This window comes from Rutidosis leptorrhynchoides, chromosome 7 (genome assembly GCF_046630445.1).
Source record: "Rutidosis leptorrhynchoides isolate AG116_Rl617_1_P2 chromosome 7, CSIRO_AGI_Rlap_v1, whole genome shotgun sequence".
Taxonomy (NCBI): domain Eukaryota; kingdom Viridiplantae; phylum Streptophyta; class Magnoliopsida; order Asterales; family Asteraceae; genus Rutidosis; species Rutidosis leptorrhynchoides.
The window spans coordinates 381,516,089-381,536,997 of NC_092339.1; the positions used below are offsets into that span (position 1 = coordinate 381,516,089).

At 33.3% G+C, this 20,909-nt stretch overlaps 1 pseudogene; it reads left to right on the forward strand.

Annotated features, from left to right (window-relative positions):
- LOC139860568 (putative glucuronosyltransferase PGSIP8) overlaps nucleotides 1–20,725 on the forward strand; it is a 45,555-nt pseudogene extending 24,830 nt beyond the window's left edge.
- The last annotated feature ends 184 nt before the right edge of the window (nucleotides 20,726–20,909 follow it).

Here is a 20,909-nt window from a genome sequence, read left to right on the forward strand (position 1 = left end):
TCTGGTTTAAACCCACATAGAATTAGTTTTAGTACTTGTGCCTATTTTGTAAAACATTTATAAAACATCGCATGTATTCTCAGCCCAAAAATATATATTGCAAAAGCAATTAAAAAGGGAGCAAATGAAACTCACAATACTGTATTTCGTAGCAATTATGTATATGATGGCACTGAACAAGTGCAGGGTTTGTCTCGGATTCACGAACCTATATTAAGTATATATATTTATATGTTGGTCAATATCTGTGTAACAATTTAGGTCAAGTCGTAGTGTATCACAATCCTAATGCTCGAGACCGACATGCAAAAGTCAACAAAAGTCAACTTGACCCAAAATGACTTCCAAAATCTATACATGTTTATTATATAACTTATATATAGTAGTTTTATATATTTAAATATATTTATCAGATCTTATTATACTAAATAATACAAGTCATTTATTAATAAATAAAATTTTATATTAAAATTCATATATGATAAAAATATACTTTTATATATCTCAAGTAATAAAATTTATAAAATTCACTTAATATCATAAAAATATAGTGGTATGTATTATTAATGTAATTACATTACGTGTGGTAAAAATATCATTGTACGCATATTTATTTGATAAAATAATATTGATAATAATGATAATGATAAAAATAATAAAATGATAGTTTCAATAAAAATATTAATTTTTAGTAATAAAGATAATTTTAGCAATAACATCAACTGATAACAGTTATAAGAATCGTTTTAATAATAATATTAAAATTAATGATAATTCAGTTGACCATATCTTTTAATCCGTTCATCAAAACCACACGATTTCTAAATGAAAAGTTATTAATTTTTTCTTCAGCTTTTCAACGACATGCATATCATATAACTTATCTCAGTAGCATATGTATCAAATTCGTGATTTATCATAAACTATTTAATGACGAAACTAAGCATACAAACATGCATAATCATATATACTCGAGCACTAGTTAGGGATACACTATTAATATATAAAAGATAAGATATGAATGCTCACGTATCAATATTGTGATTCAATATTGCAGGAAAGTACGTAGACGCAACGAAAATGATAAACGTTAGGTTGACCTCACGAGCAATACCCTCGATCAATACCCATAACCTTCATAGCTATAACCCATAATTTCCTTAGCTCTATCCCATTTGAAAACTTATTTTGAAATCGTCTGAATATAACTCCGTCGTAGTATTTTATGTATACTAATAATATCTTGAAATAATACTAAGTAAATATATATATATATGTAATTCGATTGAGAGAGTTTAGAGAAATATATTTTCAAGTTTCTATGAAATAATGAAACCTATTGAATTCTATTTATAATAGATTTTTGAATTATTAAAGTGAATTATTAAAGTATGGATTATTAAAGTGAATTATTAAAGTATGAATTATTAAAGTGAATTATTAAAGTATGAATTATTAAAGTAAATTATTAAAGTATGAATTATTAAAGTGAATTATTAAAGTGAATTATTAAAGTATGAATTATTAAAGTGAATTATTAAAATATGAATTATTAAAGTTAAAGTAAAGTAAAAGTAAAGTAAAGGTAAAGTTAAAGTATAGTAAAAGTATAAAACTATGTACGTATAATACGCGTATAAAAAATATATATAATATTAATTTAAATCGTTTTATATATTTAATAAAATAAAATATAAATATCGTTATCTTTATCATACTGGTTAAGTATTGAGTTGTCAAAAAGAATAGATTTCTTAAATCACAGTGGACCTCATAACATAGGCCCGTAATCATATCATAATGTATCTGATAATTCAATTATTTGATATTATCTCTTAATTCTGTCGATAAATATATCGAAACAAATATGTTCATGTAAAGTATCATATATCTAATACTTTGTTAATGTTTTCAGTTAATATTATATATTATATATACATATCTATATACACATAATTGTTCGTGAATCGTCGAACACGGTCAAAGGGTAATTGATTACATGAATGTAGTTCCAAACTTTTTGAGATTCAACATTACAAATTCTGCTAATCGTGTCGGAAACATATAAAGGTTAAGTTTAAATTTGGTCGGAAATTTCCGGGTCGTCACAATCATTACTTCCTTAAGTTCCTTGGATAAACCTACTGGAAAAGAGAAAAATGGATCTAGCTTCAACGGATCCTTGGATGGCTCGAAGTTCTTGAAGCAGAATCATGACACGAAAACAAGTTCAAGTAAGATCATCACTTGAAATAAGATTGTTATAGTTATAGAAATTGAACCAAAGTTTGAATATGATTATTACCTTGTATTAGAATGATAACCTACTGTAAGAAACAAAGATTTCTTGAGGTTGGATGATCACCTTACAAGATTGGAAGTGAGCTAGCAAACTTGAAAGTATTCTTGATTTTATGTAACTAGAACTTGTAGAATATATGAAGAACACTTAGAACTTGAAGATAGAACTTAGGAGAGATCAATTAGATGAAGAAAATTGAAGAATGAAAGTGTTTGTAGGTATTTTTGGTCGTTGGTGTATGGATTAGATATAAAGGATATGTACTTTTGTTTTCCTGTAAATAAGTCATGAATGATTACTCATATTTTTGTAATTTTATGAGATATTTCATGCTAGTTGCCAAATGATGGTTCCCACATGTGTTAGGTGACTCACATGGGCTGCTAAGAGCTGAATACGGGTGCATACGAGTAGAATTGTTGATGAAACTGAACGAGGATGTAATTGTAAGAATTTTTGTTAAGTAGAAGTATTTTGATAAGTGTATTGAAGTCTTTCAAAAGTGTATAAATACATATTAAAACACTACATGTATATACATTTTAACTGAGTCGTTAAGTCATCGTTAGTCATTACATGTAAGTGTTGTTTTGAAACCTTTAGGTTAACGATCTTGTTAAATGTTGTTAACCCAATGTTTAGAATATCAAATGAGATTTTAAATTATTATATTATCATGATATTATCATGTATGAATATCTCTTAATATGATATATATACATTAAATGTCTTTACAACGATAATCGTTACATATATGTCTCGTTTAAAAATCATTAAGTTAGTAGTCATGTTTTTACATATGTAGTTCATTGTTAATATACTTAATGATATGTTTACTTATCATAGTATCATGTTAACTATATATATATCCATATATATGTCATCATATAGTTTTTACAAGTTTTAACGTTCGTGAATCACCGGTCAACTTGGGTGGTCAATTGTCTATATGAAACATATTTCAATTAATCAAGTCTTAACAAGTTTGATTGCTTAACATGTTGGAAACATTTAATCATGTAAATATCAATCTCAATTAATATATATAAACATGGAAAAGTTCGGGTCACTACAATGTTTTCCCATTTCCATTCCGGGATTTCGGGTTGTTGAAGTAGACCTGATGGTTTCTGATGCTCAGCTTTGACCTTAGAACACGTCAAACATTATCCTATGTATTTAGCAACATCGGCTTTCATACCCGGCCACCAAAAATGTTTCTTGAGATCCTTGTACATCTTCCCCGTTCCAGGATGTATTGAGTATCTGGTTTTATGAGCTTCTCTAAGTACCATTTCTCTCATATCTCCAAATTTTTGGTACCCAAATCCTTTCAGCCCTATACCGGGTACCGTCTTCCCGAATATTAAGATACTTCTCCGATCCTTTGGGTATTTCATCCTTTAAATTTCCCTCTTTTAAAACTCCTTGTTGCGCCTCCTTTATTTGAGTAGTAAGGTTATTGTAAATCATTATATTCAAAGATTTTACTCGAATGGGTTCTCTGTCCTTCCTGCTCAAGGCGTCGGCTACCACATTTGCCTTCCCCGGGTGGTAACGAATCTTAAAGTCGTAATCATTCAACAATTCAATCCACCTACGCTGCCTCATATTCAGTTGTTTCTGATTAAATATGTGTTGAAGACTTTTGTGGTCGGTATATATAATACTTTTGACCCCATATAAGTAGTGCCTCCAAGTCTTTAATGCAAAAACAACTGCGCCTAATTCCAAATCATGCGTCGTATAATTTTGCTCGTGAATCTTCAATTGTCTAGACGCATAAGAAATCACCTTCGTCCGTTGCATTAATACACAACCGAGACCTTGCTTTGATGCGTCACAATAAATCACAAAATCATCATTCCCTTCAGGCAATGACAATATAGGTGCCGTAGTTAGCTTTTTCTTCAATAATTGAAACGCCTTCTCTTGTTCATCCTTCCATTCAAATTTCTTCCCTTTATGCGTTAATGCAGTCAAGGGTTTTACTATTTTTGAGAAATCTTGGATGAATCTTCTGTAGTAACCAGCCAATCCTAAAAATTGACGTATATGCTTTGGAGTTTTTGGGGTTTCCCACTTTTCAACGGTTTCAATCTTTGCCGGGTCCACCTGGATACCTTCTTTGTTCACTATATGACCGAGGAATTAAACTTCTTCCAACCAAAATGCACACTTTGAAAACTTAGCGTACAGTTTTTCTTTCCTCAATACTTCTAGCACTTTTCTCAAATGTTCTTCGTGCTCTTGATCATTCTTTGAGTAAACAAGTATGTCAACGATGAAAACAATGACAAATTTGTCAAGATATGGCCCACACACTCGGTTCATAAGGTCCATGAAAACAGCTGGTGTGTTAGTTAATCCAAACGGCATAAACATAAACTCGTAATGACCATAACGCGTCCTAAAACTGCTTTTGGATGACTTATTTACATGAAAACAAAATTACATATCCTTTATATCTAATCCATACACCAACGACCAAAAACACCTACAAAAACTTTCATTCTTCAATTTTCTTCATCTAATTGATCTCTCTCAAGTTCTATCTTCAAGTTCTAGGTGTTCTTCATAAATTCTACAAGTTCTAGTTTCATAAAATCAAGAATACTTCCAAGTTTGCTAGCTTACTTCCAATCTTGTAGAGTGATCATCCAACCTCAAGAAATCTTTCTTATTTACAGTAATATATCTTTCTAATACAAGGTAATACTCATATTCAAACTTTGATTCAATTTCTATGACTATAACAATCTTATTTCGAGTGAAAATCTTACTTGAACTGTTTTCGTGTTATGATTCTGCTTCAAGAACTTTCAAGCCATCCAAGGATCCTTTGAATCTAGATCCATTTTTCTCATTTCCAGTAGCTTTATCCAGAAAACTTGAGGTAGTAATAATGTTTATAACATCATTCGATTCATACATATAAAGCTATCTTATTCGAAGGTTTAAATTTGTAATCACTAGAATATAGTTTAGTTAATTCTAAACTTGTTCGCAAACAAAAGTTAATCCTTCTAACTTGACTTTTAAAATCAACTAAACACATGTTCCATATCTATATGATATGCTAACTTAATGATTTAAAACCTGGAAACACGAAAAACACCGTAAAATCGGATTTACGCCGTCGTAGTAACACCGCGGGCTGTTTTGGGTTAGTTAATTAAAAACTATGATAAACTTTGATTTAAAAGTTGTTCTTCTGGGAAAATTATTTTTCTTATGAACATGAAACTATATCCAAAAATCATGGTTAAACTCAAAGTGGAAGTATGTTTTTCAAAATGGTCATCAAGACGTCGTTCTTTCGACTGAAATGACTACCTCTTACAAAAATGACTTGTAACTTATATTTCTGACTATAAAACTGTACTTTTTCTGTTTAGATTCATAAAATAGAGTTCAATATGAAACCATAACATTTTGATTCACTCAAAACGGATTTAAAATGAAGAAGTTATGGGTAAAACAAGATTGGATATTTTTTGATTTTTGTAGCTACGGGAAATATTAACAATTCTATACAAATCATATCCTAGCTAACTTATATTGTATTATACATGTATTCTAATATATTATGTAATCTTAGGATACCATAGACACGTATGCAAATGTTTTAACATATCATATCGTGTCATAACCCGTCCTTAACCATAAGAACGTGTTAGATAACGTATGATTTCATTGCGAGGTATTGACCTCTATATGCGACATTTTTAAAAAGGAAAACTGCATATATTATACATTACAAACCAAACCATTATTTTTGTTACAAGCTTTAGACAATAAAAAGATGATTATCGTTTAACGATAATCTTCGACTTACAAACTTTACAAATGATAATAACAACACGATTTCTAGCATATTTTACAACACACGTCCTCGGATATGCAGTTTTATTTTTGACACAAATATGAGTACGCATGATCCTGCTTAGATTCAACATAATGCAGCGGAAGCTTTAATTATCACCTGAGAATAAACATGTTTAAAAACGTCAACATAAAGTTGGTGAGATATAGGTTTAGTGCGCAGCAATATATATATATAGACCACAAGATTTCGTATATAAACATTTCAATAAAAATATTCTAAGTGGTTGAGCACTTGGTAACCATACTTAACATTTTCACGTCGCATATTCCCTTTAATATGAAATCTTACTACACCGTACCAAGTGTAGTCACAAAACGAAGTACTGTGCAACCGTTGAATACTGGTCGTCCAGTCCGGTTGGGGTTGTCAGGCCCGATAGATCTATCAACAGGATTCGCGTTTGCAATACCGCTGTAAATAATAGTTACCAAGCTACAGGGAAGTATGCCAGTGGTACAACTCAACGTAGAATATATTTTTCAGTTACTTGTGTCCATAACGTAAAACATAAAATACATGTATTCTCATCCCGAAATATTTAGAGTTTAAAAGTGGGACTATATACTCACTCTTGTCTTGATGATATATATAATTTGACTCGGTCTTCCGGTTGATATCACGAACCTATCCATATATAATATATCAATATGTTTTCATTTTTAAACAAACGTTATAAATATATACTTGTTATACTTTTAATACTTTGAATAATTCCTTAGTCCGTAGTTAGCAGTCCGATGTTAGTAATTCAATTTTAATGGTTCATTTTTAGATGTTTAATATACCCGCAATAAACAAAACCCCCAACGAAATAAATAAAACCCCATCGTATATGTGTTGGTCGAGATTAATCTTGACCCATGGTACCGGTGTTGTCAAATGACGTGTTGCGTACATAAAGTACCGGTGTTGTCAAATGACGTGTTGCGTACAAACATGGGATCTTATGATTAATCTTCTCGTATTGTTTACGGGTGATCCTGAACCATATAAAATTGAATTATAAGTACATATATATAAAATATCATGTTATCTTAGAAATATGTGATTTATATCATTTTTTTCCAATTGATCCCGTAGTTGAAATGATCTAGGATAACCAATTTTGTTTCGGTCATAGTTTCTTCGTTACAAATCCGTTTTCGTTGATTCAAATTGCCATCTTCTTGGATCGAGTTCTTCTTTAAGACTATGAACTGTAAATACCTTGGTTTGTATTCAAAATCATACGGCATAAGTGAAACATTAGTGAAACATATGAAGTTAAACATTTTTGTTACAACAAAATCATTTAATGACCATTTTTCTAAAAATACTTATACTTTGAAAAACCAAGTTTTACCTTGTTAAATTAGTATATACATAAGTTATATTACAGGTCTTGAAGTATTTTAAAAGTTAAGTTAGAAGGATCTATTTAGTTTGCAAACAAGTTTGAAAACATTCAAACTATGTTCTTGTTGTTAAACTTTTGTACCACAAAATAAGATAGCTATATATATATGAATCGAATAAGGTTATGAACATAGATTCTACCTCAAGTTCCTTGGATGAAGTTGCTGTAAGAGAGAAGTAAGAAGCTAGAATCAAAAGGGTGATGGAAGTGGATGAAAGATTGGAAGTAAGTTGGTGTTCTTGGAAGGTTTTCTTGAAGTGTTTTTGTATGGTTTTCTTATGGTGTTTTAGTATGGTTTTTGAAGCTAGATCTTTATGGAACTTTGCTGGATTGTTATGGAGTTTAGAGAGTAAGAAAGAGTGTGTGTTTTTAGTTAAGAGATTGAAGTAAAAATGAATCAAAAATGATGATACATATATACTCCTAAAAATGTGATCTTTAAGGATAACATGACAAAATTCTAGTTTGTATTTTTGTAATTAGTCTTGCAATGATTCAAAAGTAATTACCTTATACATAAGGCATGAATAAGGGCTGGTTAGGTGGTGATTTGATGTGTATATACCAATAGTAAATACGTATAGAAGCTTGGTATGATACGAGTACAAATACTCTAGGTATACGTATAGAAATTTTGTGAAAAATGGAATGAGGATTCAAATATAGCTATCTTTTGTGAATACACTTATATGGTTTTATGTATTTAAGTTCTCAAAAGTGATTAAATACTTTACTTATACAATATATGTATAAACATTATAGGTTGTAAGTATTTATGTCAAATAACGTTACGTATTGTTATCGTTTTGAAAACTTAAGTTAGTAGTTTCAAAATACACATATAACTTGTTGTTATTAATACAAAATGAGATATTAAAACATTCATTAATCATGTTAAATATGTATATATACATATATATACACAAACGTATAATTATCATATATTGTATAGTTCGTGATATCATCGGTCAAACTAGACGGTCAAACGTTGTGTAAAACTCTTTTCGAAAATATAAGTCTCGACAATTTGGATTGCTTATCATGTTGGCAAGGTTTAATTTATGTAAATATTAATCTTATAAGTATAGAATGATCGAAAAAGTGCGGGTCGTTACATTACCTCCCCGTTAAATAAATTTCGTCCCGAAATTTTAAAATTGTACCTATTTTGCGTTATCGAGAAACAAGTGTGGATACTTTTGTTTCATTTGATCCTCTCGTTCCCAAGTAAACTCGGGACCTCTTCTAGCATTCCAACGAACCTTAACAATCGGTATATTACTCTGTTTGAGCTGTTTAACTTCACGGTCCATGATTTCGATTGGTTCTTGGACGAATTGTAGTTTCTCGTCGACATGAATTTCTTCAAGAGGAATGGTGAGGTCTTCCTTTGCAAGACACTTCTTAAGGTTTGAGACGTGAAAGGTATTATGTACTCCGGCGAGTTGTTGCGGTAACTCGAGTCGATAAGCTACCGGTCCAATGCGTTCGATGATCTTGAACGGGCCTACGTACCTTGGGTTCAGTTTACCCCTTTTGCCAAAACGTATCACACCTTTCCAAGGTGACACCTTTAGCATAACCATGTCCCCGACCTGAAACTCTAATGGTTTCCTTCGGACATCAGCGTAGCTCTTTTGGCGACTACGGGCTGTTTTCAATCTCTCCTTGATTTGTACTATCTTCTCGGTCGTTTCGTGTATGATCTCGGGACCAGTTAAATGTCGATCTCCTACTTCATTCCAACAGATAGGAGATCTACACTTCCTTCCGTACAATGCTTCGAATGGCGCAGCTCCAATGCTCGCATGATAACTATTATTATACGAGAATTCTGCTAACGGTAGATATTTATCCCATCCGTTTCCAAAATCGATCACACATGCCCTGAGCATGTCTTCGAGAGTCTGAATCGTTCTCTCACTCTGTCCATCGGTTTGTGGATGATATGCGGTACTCATATCCAACCGAGTTCCTAGTGCCTCCTGTAGTGATTGCCAGAATTTTGAGGTAAATCTACTATCACGATCGGATATAATAGAAATAGGTATTCCATGCCTTGAAACAACTTCCTTTATATACAATCGTAATAGTTTCTCCATTCTATCCGTTTCCTTTATAGGCAAGAAATGTGCAGACTTGGTGAGACGATCAACAATCACCCAAATGGTGTCGTATCCCCAGGCAGTCTTTGGTAACTTCGTGATAAAATCCATGGTAATACCATCCCACTTCCATTCTGGGATTTCTGGTTGTTGAAGTAACCCTGACGGCTTCTGGTGTTCTGCTTTAACTTTGGAACAAGTCAAACACTCCCCAACATATGTTGCAACGTCTGTCTTCAAATTAGGCCACCAATAACGTGTCTTAAGATCTTGATACATCTTTCCAACTCCAGGATGTATCGAATATCTTGTCTTATGTGCCTCGTTCAATATCAACTTCCTTAATCCACCCAACTTCGGTACCCAAATACGATTTGCAAAATATCGAATTCCATCTTCCCGTACAACGAGTTGCTTCTCATACTTCTTCATTATTTCATTCTTTATGTTTTCTTCATTAAGTGCTTCTCGTTGAACTTCTTTGATTTGTGAGTTGAGGTTCATGCGAATTTTTATATTCATTGCTCGAACTCGAATTGGTTCTCGTTCCTTTCTGCTTAAAGCATCAGCCACCACGTTCGCCTTCCCGGGATGATAACGAATTTCACAATCATAGTCGTTTATTAACTCGACCCACCTACGTTGCCTCATGTTCAATTGTTTCTGATCAAAAATATGTTGAAGGCTTTTATGATCAGTAAATACAGTGAATTTAACCCCATACAAGTAATGTCTCCACATCTTCAATGCAAACACGACTGCTCCCAGTTCTAGATCATGCGTCGTATAATTCCGCTCGTGAATCTTCAATTGTCGGGATGCAAATGCAATTACTTTCTTTCGTTGCATAAGAACACAACCAAAACCTTGTCGCGAAGCGTCACAATATATTTCAAAATCATCGTTCCCTTCTGGTAACGATAAAATAGGCGCTGTAGTTAACTTCTTCTTTAGTATTTGAAATGCGTTCTCCTGCTCCGAGGTCCATTCATATTTCTTCCCTTTTTGCGTTAACGCTGTCAACGGCTTAGCTATTCGGGAAAAATCTTGAATAAACCTTCTATAATAACCGGCTAAACCCAAAAATTGGCGTATCTGTGTTGGTGTCTTTGGAGTCTCCCATTTTTCAATACCTTCAGTTTTTGCTGGATCAACCTGAATTCCTTCGCTACTAACAACGTGGCCAAGAAATTGTACTTCTTTCAACCAGAAAGCACACTTAGAAAATTTAGCATAAAGTTGTTCTTTTCTCAACAACTCCAGTATCAACCTTAAATGCTCTTCATGCTCTTGCTCACTCTTGGAATAGATAAGAATATCATCAATGAAAACGATAACAAACTTATCTAAATACGGACTACAAACTCGATTCATGAGGTCCATGAATACAGCTGGCGCATTCGTCAATCCAAACGGCATAACCAAAAATTCGTAATGACCATAACGTGTCCGAAAAGCAGTTTTCGGAATGTCCTCTTCTTTGACGCGTAGTTGATGATAGCCCGATCTTAAGTCGATTTTCGAATAAACACATGATCCTTGCAATTGATCAAATAAGTCATCAATTCTCGGTAGTGGATACCGATTCTTGATAGTTAACTTATTTAATTCACGATAATCTATACACATTCGGAAAGATCCGTCTTTCTTCTTGACAAACAAAATTGGAGCTCCCCACGGTGAAGTACTCGGTCGTATGAATCCACGGTCCAGTAATTCTTTTAACTGACTTTGAAGTTCTTTTAACTCGGACGGTGCAAGTCTATATGGAGCACGAGCCACTGGTGCAGCTCCTGGTACTAAATCTATTTGAAATTCTACCGATCTAAATGGAGGTAATCCCGGCAATTCTTCCGGAAAAACTTCAGGAAAATCTCTTGCCACAGGCACGTCGTTGATGCCCTTTTCTTTCTTTTCGATTTTATTAACATGTGCTAAAATAGCGTAACATCCCTTTTCTAAACACTTCTTGGCTTTCAAACAGCTAATGAGTTTTAGCTTTGAATTACCCTTCTCTCCATAAATCATCACCGGTATTTTATCCTTACCAGGAATACGAATTGCCTTCTTAGCACAAACAACTTCCGCTCCTATTTTGGACATCCAGTCCATGCCGACTATTACATCAAAACCTCCTAATTCTACGGGTATTAAGTCGATTTTAAACGTTTCTCCGGCTAGATTTATTTCACAATCACGACAAATTTTATCGGCTTCAATTAGTTTACCATTAGCTAACTCAATCAAGTACTTAGCATCTAAAGGTAATGATGAACAATTCAATTTAGTGTAAAAATTTATACACACGTAGCTTCTATCGGCGCCAGTATCAAATAAAATAGATGCTGATAAGTTATTAATGGTAAACGTACCCGTAACAAGCTCCGGGTCTTCTCGTGCCTCTCTAGCATTAATAACAAACGCTCTTCCACGTGCAGGTCCGCCATTCTGATTCGGGCACTGACTCTTATAGTGACCTTGTTTTCCACAACCAAAACAAGTAATGGTAGCCAAAGCAGTTCTATTTGCGTTGGTGGCAGGAGTCTTGTTGCCATTTGTAACGAGAGCCTTACAATCTTCCGCAAGATGACCTTGTCGATTACACTTGGTGCATAACACACTACAGTAACCAAAGTGATGTTTGTGGCAACGGTTGCATAAAGGACTTTGTCCTTTATAACCAAAACCTGAACCACTACTCGCACCTTTTGTGGTTTCTTGTTTCTTATAAGGTTGTTGTTGGTTACCTCGATCATAACTTCCATTCCACTTTTTCTTGTTTCCCAATACCTTCACCTCAGTATTGAATGCTTTCTTGTCCAAAATGACCTGATCCATTAGCTCGTTCGCCATGGTTATAGCTTCATGAATTGTCTTAGGTTTCGATGCTGTAACATTTGCCTTGACCTTTTTGGGCAAACCAGCTTTGTACATTTCAATCTTCCGTTCTTCGGTTGGAACCAATTCAGGACATAGCAAAACCAATTCCATGAATCGCTGATTGTAGTTGGTGATTTCAGTACCAACCACCTTCAAACTTCGTAACTCATCTTCTAACTTAATAACCTCATTCCTTGGACAATACTCGGTGATTATCATTGCTTTGAATTCTTCCCATGGAGTATCATAAGCTACATCTCCTCCTACCGCCTTCACATAATTCTTCCACCATGTGAGTGCACTATCTTGTAAAGTGCACGATGCAAACTTGGTCATGTCTTTTTCATCACAACCGCTGATTTTGAACACCGTCTCCATCTTTTCTATCCATCGGGTTAAACCGATAGGTCCTTCCGTTCCACTGAATAATGATGGCTTGCAAGCTTGGAACGTCTTGTAGGAGCATCCTACACGAGGATTTGGATTAACTGCAGCAGCTCTTGCAGCCTCAACCCATAACATTCTGTCGTTCACTCGCTGGTTGATGAGTTCCTCGAGTTCTTGTTCCGTCATTCGATTCAATCGCGCCATTTCCTAATGAAAGAAAATAATTATTCACATGGAATATTATAGATGTAGTGTGTATTTATAGTACATTTATAGCTTGTTAATAATATGAACCAGGTATTATTATAAAAGCCTTTTCTTCTTATTAGCGTTTTATAATTATATCTTGGGTAGTACCTACCCGTTAATGTTCATACTTAATAGCTTAGTACAGAATCAATTACTACAATCTAAATAATACTTAACCATGGAAAATTATTGCATTTCATACTTCAATATTTTACATATGCTTATCTTACATCGAACATTAAGCAAACCACACTATTAATATTATACAAAACATTATTCGGTTCCATGGTTTGACACAGCAGCGCATCGTTTGATCTATTTTCTAGGACGTTTAGACACAAAGATTTGCTTAACGCTTATCCTAACTGTCTGCCTATATTTTGGCTGTGGGACTGAAGAACTGGATGCCGGGACAGAACGAATAGGAATAGCGGGGATAGGGGTGGTAGTGTTGAGTGGAATTGGTGCCACATCATTCTCATTAAACTCGGGATTTGGATTTTCTAATTCATTAGCCTTTCGTTTCTTTCCTAGTTCGAACTCGTCTTTTGTAATTTCCTGTATTTCTTCCTCGGGTTCACTTTCCTCCTCGGGTTCACTTTCCTCCTCGGGTTCACTTTCCTGGTTCTCTATAGTTGGTTCATCCGGAATTTGTGAGTCTTCCCCAAGGATATCATTTTCGTCATCGGACAGGTTAATGACTGGAACGCCATCTGAAGATTCTGATTCGGAGTCGTTGATTGTGATAACAATTTTTGAGCTCGACATCTATCACACAACACTAACCCATTAGTACTTATATAATATTTACATATAAATTTTAACCAACAGTGATAAGCAATGGTTTTTTTTTTTTTTTTTAAATCAGACCCGGTCAAAGTCCAGACTTACTAATGTATCCTAACGGCTTCTCGGTTAGACACACTAATGCAGACCTGGTTCGCTAAGACCACCGCTCTGATACCACATGTCATAACCCGTCCTTAACCATAAGAACGTGTTAGATAACGTATGATTTCATTGCGAGGTATTGACCTCTATATGCGACATTTTTAAAAAGGAAAACTGCATATATTATACATTACAAACCAAACCATTATTTTTGTTACAAGCTTTAGACAATAAAAAGATGATTATCGTTTAACGATAATCTTCGACTTACAAACTTTACAAATGATAATAACAACACGATTTCTAGCATATTTTACAACACACGTCCTCGGATATGCAGTTTTATTTTTGACACAAATATGAGTACGCATGATCCTGCTTAGATTCAACATAATGCAGCGGAAGCTTTAATTATCACCTGAGAATAAACATGTTTAAAAACGTCAACATAAAGTTGGTGAGATATAGGTTTAGTGCGCAGCAATATATATATATAGACCACAAGATTTCGTATATAAACATTTCAATAAAAATATTCTAAGTGGTTGAGCACTTGGTAACCATACTTAACATTTTCACGTCGCATATTCCCTTTAATATGAAATCTTACTACACCGTACCAAGTGTAGTCACAAAACGAAGTACTGTGCAACCGTTGAATACTGGTCGTCCAGTCCGGTTGGGGTTGTCAGGCCCGATAGATCTATCAACAGGATTCGCGTTTACAATACCGCTGTAAATAATAGTTACCAAGCTACAGGGAAGTATGCCAGTGGTACAACTCAACGTAGAATATATTTTTCAGTTACTTGTGTCCATAACGTAAAACATAAAATACATGTATTCTCATCCCGAAATATTTAGAGTTTAAAAGTGGGACTATATACTCACTCTTGTCTTGATGATATATATAATTTGACTCGGTCTTCCGGTTGATATCACGAACCTATCCATATATAATATATCAATATGTTTTCATTTTTAAACAAACGTTATAAATATATACTTGTTATACTTTTAATACTTTGAATAATTCCTTAGTCCGTAGTTAGCAGTCCGATGTTAGTAATTCAATTTTAATGGTTCATTTTTAGATGTTTAATATACCCGCAATAAACAAAACCCCCAACGAAATAAATAAAACCCCATCGTATATGTGTTGGTCGAGATTAATCTTGACCCATGGTACCGGTGTTGTCAAATGACGTGTTGCGTACATAAAGTACCGGTGTTGTCAAATGACGTGTTGCGTACAAACATGGGATCTTATGATTAATCTTCTCGTATTGTTTACGGGTGATCCTGAACCATATAAAATTGAATTATAAGTACATATATATAAAATATCATGTTATCTTAGAAATATGTGATTTATATCATTTTTTTCCAATTGATCCCGTAGTTGAAATGATCTAGGATAACCAATTTTGTTTCGGTCATAGTTTCTTCGTTACAAATCCGTTTTCGTTGATTCAAATTGCCATCTTCTTGGATCGAGTTCTTCTTTAAGACTATGAACTGTAAATACCTTGGTTTGTATTCAAAATCATACGGCATAAGTGAAACATTAGTGAAACATATGAAGTTAAACATTTTTGTTACAACAAAATCATTTAATGACCATTTTTCTAAAAATACTTATACTTTGAAAAACCAAGTTTTACCTTGTTAAATTAGTATATACATAAGTTATATTACAGGTCTTGAAGTATTTTAAAAGTTAAGTTAGAAGGATCTATTTAGTTTGCAAACAAGTTTGAAAACATTCAAACTATGTTCTTGTTGTTAAACTTTTGTACCACAAAATAAGATAGCTATATATATATGAATCGAATAAGGTTATGAACATAGATTCTACCTCAAGTTCCTTGGATGAAGTTGCTGTAAGAGAGAAGTAAGAAGCTAGAATCAAAAGGGTGATGGAAGTGGATGAAAGATTGGAAGTAAGTTGGTGTTCTTGGAAGGTTTTCTTGAAGTGTTTTTGTATGGTTTTCTTATGGTGTTTTAGTATGGTTTTTGAAGCTAGATCTTTATGGAACTTTGCTGGATTGTTATGGAGTTTAGAGAGTAAGAAAGAGTGTGTGTTTTTAGTTAAGAGATTGAAGTAAAAATGAATCAAAAATGATGATACATATATACTCCTAAAAATGTGATCTTTAAGGATAACATGACAAAATTCTAGTTTGTATTTTTGTAATTAGTCTTGCAATGATTCAAAAGTAATTACCTTATACATAAGGCATGAATAAGGGCTGGTTAGGTGGTGATTTGATGTGTATATACCAATAGTAAATACGTATAGAAGCTTGGTATGATACGAGTACAAATACTCTAGGTATACGTATAGAAATTTTGTGAAAAATGGAATGAGGATTCAAATATAGCTATCTTTTGTGAATACACTTATATGGTTTTATGTATTTAAGTTCTCAAAAGTGATTAAATACTTTACTTATACAATATATGTATAAACATTATAGGTTGTAAGTATTTATGTCAAATAACGTTACGTATTGTTATCGTTTTGAAAACTTAAGTTAGTAGTTTCAAAATACACATATAACTTGTTGTTATTAATACAAAATGAGATATTAAAACATTCATTAATCATGTTAAATATGTATATATACATATATATACACAAACGTATAATTATCATATATTGTATAGTTCGTGATATCATCGGTCAAACTAGACGGTCAAACGTTGTGTAAAACTCTTTTCGAAAATATAAGTCTCGACAATTTGGATTGCTTATCATGTTGGCAAGGTTTAATTTATGTAAATATTAATCTTATAAGTATAGAATGATCGAAAAAGTGCGGGTCGTTACATATCGACCCATGTATATATATTATTTGGAACAACCATAGACACTCTATATGCAGTAATGTTGAAGTTAGCTATACAGAGTTAAGGTTGATTCCAAAAATATATATACTTTGAGTTGTGATCTAGCCTGAGACATGTATACACTGGGTCGTGAATTGATTCAAGATAATATATATCGATTTATTTATGTACATCTAACTGTGGACAACTAGTTGTAGGTTACTAACGAGGACAGCTGACTTAATAAACTTAAAACATCAAAATGTATTAAAAGTGTTGTAAATATATTTTGAACATACTTTGATATATATGTACATATTTGTTATAGGTTCGTGAATCTACCAGTGGCCAAGTCTTTCTTCCCGACGAAGTAAAAATCTGTGAAAGTGAGTTATAGTCCCACTTTTAAAATCTAATATTTTTGGGATGAGAATACATGCAGGTTTTATAAATGATTTACAAAATAGACACAAGTACGTGAAACTACATTCTATGGTTGAATTATCGAAATCGAATATGCCCCTTTTTATTAAGTCTGGTAATCTAAGAATTAGGGAACAGACACCCTAATTGACGCGAATCCTAAAGATAGATCTATTGGGCCTAACAAAACCCATCCAAAGTACCGGATGCTTTAGTACTTCGAAATTTATATCATATCCGAAGGGTATCCCGGAATGATGGGGATATTCTTATATATGCATCTTGTTAATGTCGGTTACCAGGTGTTCACCATATGAATGATTTTTATCTATATGTATGGGATGTGTATTGAAATATGAAATCTTGTGGTCTATTGTTACGATTTGATATATATAGGTTAAACATATAACTCACCAACATTTTTGTTGACGTTTAAAGCATGTTTATTCTCAGGTGAATACTAAGAGCTTTCGCGGTTGCATACTAAAATAAGGACAAGATTTGGAGTCCATGTTTGTATGATATTGTGTAAAAACTGCATTCAAGAAACATATGTCGATGTAATATATTTCTATTGTAAACCATTATGTAATGGTCGTGTGTAAACAGTATATTTTAGATTATCAATATTTAATAATCTACGTAATGCTTTTGAAACCTTTATTGATAAAATAAAGGTTATGGTTGTTTTAAAAATGAATGCAGTCTTTGAAAAACGTCTCATATAGAGGTCAAAACCTCGCAACGAAATCAATTAATATGGAACGTTTATAATCAATATGAACGGGACATTTCAGTTGGTATCCGAGCGTTGGTCTTAGAGAACCAGAATTTTGCATTAGTGTGTCTTATCGAGTTTGTTAGGATGGATTAGTGAGTCTGGACTTCAACCGTGTTTACTTGAAAAATGATTGCTTAACAAATTTTGTTGGAAACTATATATTTTTAACATGTGAATATTATGTGATATATTAATCTCTTAACGTGTTTGATATTATGTGATAGATGTCTACCTCTAGAACAAGTCTCATTGACTCACCTAATAATAATGAAGAGTCAAATGTAAATTGGAATGATTCAGGGACTGATTCACAAGTTCCCGAAGAGGAACCGGAAGAAGAGTCGGAACCGGAAGAAGAATCGGAACCGGAAGAAGAAATAGAAACAGTGGGGGAATAATAAAACGGTTAAGTAGAAGAAAATCCTCAACCAACCGACCAAAGTTAATTATGGTCAATGGTGTTTCCGCCAAGGAAGCAAAGTATTGGGAGGATTACCAATTCTCCAATGAATCGGATCCCGACAAGGATTCCGATGATGTTATATAAATTACCCAAACACAATTTAATAAGGCAAAAGAGAATAAGGGAAAGGGCATAAAAATAGAGAAATTTGATTATAAACAAGCTCTATGCATGGAGCTTAGTCGAATACGATAGGGTTATTATGCTTGATGCCGATAATTTGTTCCTTCAAAATACAGATGAACTATTTCAATGCGGCCAATTCTGTGCAGTCTTCATCAACCCTTGCATCTTTCATACTGGCCTATTCGTGTTGCAGGTGTTTAGTATATACCTTATACACATATGCAATAATTAATTGTTGTTACTTATAATGAATTTCTTATGTTCATAAAATTTTCCAGTTAATATATCTTTAAACCCTCATAAGATTGGTTGGGTTTTGATATGTGAGATCGATATCCTCACATGAGGTTCAAATTAGCCCTACTAAACAACCGTTACATGGTAAGTGAAGAGAACCACGTATAGTACCTGAAAAGAGAAAACCTTATATGTTTATTGTTAATTTGACGTTAACAGCTAATTAATTGTGATTGCAGCCATCTACCAAGGTATTTAAGAATATGCTACATGACATAGATATTGGTAGAGATAATTCTGATGGAGCTGATCAAGGTTTTATTGGAGGCTTCTTCCCCGATCTTCTAAATCAACCATTATTCCATCCACCACCTAATGGCACCACACTTGATGGTACTTACAGACTCCCTTTGGGCTATCAAATGGACGCTTCCTATTATTGTAAGTGATGCATATTACATTTACAATTTATTCTTTCTTAATTAAAATTGTTAAATCGATCGACTGATATGTACGTGCAGATCTTAGATTAAGGTGGAGTGTACCATGCTGACCAAACAGTGTCATAACATTTCCTGGTGCATCATGGTTAAAGCCATGGTACTGGTGGTCATGGCCTGTTCTACCTCTTGGCCTCCAATGGCATGAACAACGTAGAGAGATTCTCGGGTACTCATAGCATAGCCAATATATATATTATTTACACGTACCATTTGATAAATGATTCTTGAAAAATAATGTCTCGCCGCATGCTAGCCATATAAGTCTATCTTTGTGATATACGTGTTTATTGATTTGATTTTCGATTTTCTTTATTTATTCGGTGCGTTTGTTTGGTTTTAAAATTATTGAGAGCGAACCCGAAAGCCAATCTATACATTCAAATTTGAATCGGTTCGATTTTAGTTAAATCTGAAAAGAAAAAGAAAACATAATTTAATCAAAACAATCATAAAAGATTTAATTTAATTTGACTTTACGTTTTAAATACTATTTACGTAGTATAGTTTAATACGGAGTAGTTAAGTATATTATTAGTTGAATTTTGTTTTGTATTTCGGTTTGATTCTATGTTTAACCGATTTTAAAAAGGTAAACCGAAAATCAAATTTTGTAAACCGGACAAATTCGATCAATTTCCTGAATTGAGCAATACTAATGTAAACATGAGTGCGGTAACTCCTATTCACTACGTTCTGTCTAAAAATTTCTATATTTGACAGGTACCAATTAGAGATGCCTTTTGTAATAATCCAAGCCGTTATCTACCTCGGAATTATAGGAATGACTCGTTTGACTCACCCAAGTTTGACCAAATTATGCCATCGCAGTGCAGACAGAAATATGACCATCCTTCAAACAAGCCTTAAAGCTATAGCCATATTATCCATTCTCATATCGTACATACTCCCCTTCATATTAGTTCCTCATACGATCCACCCGATTTTAGGTTGGACCTTATACTTACTAGGGTCCTTCGCGCTCTCATGTATAGCGACTAATGTCTTTCTTCTTCCTATGCTACATGTCTTGATACCTTGGTTTGGTATTATAGGAGTCCTATTTGTAATGGCTTATCCATGGTATAATGATGGCGTTGTCAGAGCGTTGTCTGTTTTCGCATACGCCTTTTGTGCTGCACCAGTTTTGTGGGTTTCATTAATGAAAATCGGATCAGTGTTGCATACTTCATTTGAAAGAGAAGCTTTGTTTCCAAGTAAACTCACTGACTCGATACAACCTGGTTTCAATAAGTTATACTGACTTAGCAATGTAAATTAAGAGTACGTAGAGAATGAACAAATTTATGATCATATTTTGTCAATGCTTTTTCAGGAGTCTTGTTTTAGCATTTGTGACATTGTTTATAGATATAGTAAAATACGAACATTATCCTTATATACTAAACCTCCTCCAGAATTTGGTCGTTTGAGTGGGAAAAACGACA